The following is a 769-nucleotide window of genomic DNA, read 5'->3' as shown; positions in this document are numbered from 1 at the left end:
GGACGGCGAGGCGGCAGGGCGACCGGGCGAGCAGGCCGCGCCCGCGCGTGCGCGGGGGGCCAAGGCCGGCGGCCATGGAGCCAGCAGCGGGGAGGATGCGTCCGCGGGGATGGCCGGCATCATGGATCCGCCCGCTCTGGAGCTCGACCACGCCACGTCTATGATGTCGCCGGCTGCGGCGTCTCTCGGGCCCAGCCTGTCGCCGTTCGCGCCGGCCATGGAGGACGCCAAGGGGGCCCCTTTCGGCCACGCGCCCAACTTCCTGCTCCACCAGCAACAGCACCACCCCCAGCCACACGCGGCCTTCTTTGGCGTGCACCCGTCCTTCGAGTCGGCGTCGCCGCCGCCCAAGCGCCACCACCCGATGGCAGGCGCACCGGCGCCGCTGCCTGCTTTCCAGGGCCACCACCCGCGGCCGGGACGCCACTCCTCCACTCTGCCTTCTACTTCAAGGAGGCTTTGCGCCTTGCGCTCTCCCCCAATGGAGAGACGCCCGACGGGCTCCTCGGCGCAGGCTGCATCCACGTGCTCGACTTCGACATCGGCATGGGCGAGTAGTGGGCGTCGCTGCTGCAGGAGCTCGCGCAGCGCCGCCCGGCAACGGCGCTCAAGGTCACCGCATTGGTCTCACCGGCGTCGCACCACCCGCTCGAGCTGCAGCTCATCCATGAGAACCTATCCAGCTTCGCCGCGGCCGGGGCGGGGTGTGGCGCGCGCGGGCGCGGCCTGGGCCCGTGCGCGGCGCAGTGACTCAAGCGGGGCGGAGGGC

This window comes from Triticum aestivum, chromosome 3B, assembly GCF_018294505.1.
Source record: "Triticum aestivum cultivar Chinese Spring chromosome 3B, IWGSC CS RefSeq v2.1, whole genome shotgun sequence".
In the NCBI taxonomy this organism is placed as follows: domain Eukaryota; kingdom Viridiplantae; phylum Streptophyta; class Magnoliopsida; order Poales; family Poaceae; genus Triticum; species Triticum aestivum.
The sequence above is the reverse complement of the archived record's forward strand: the minus strand, read 5'-3'. Positions refer to the sequence as shown.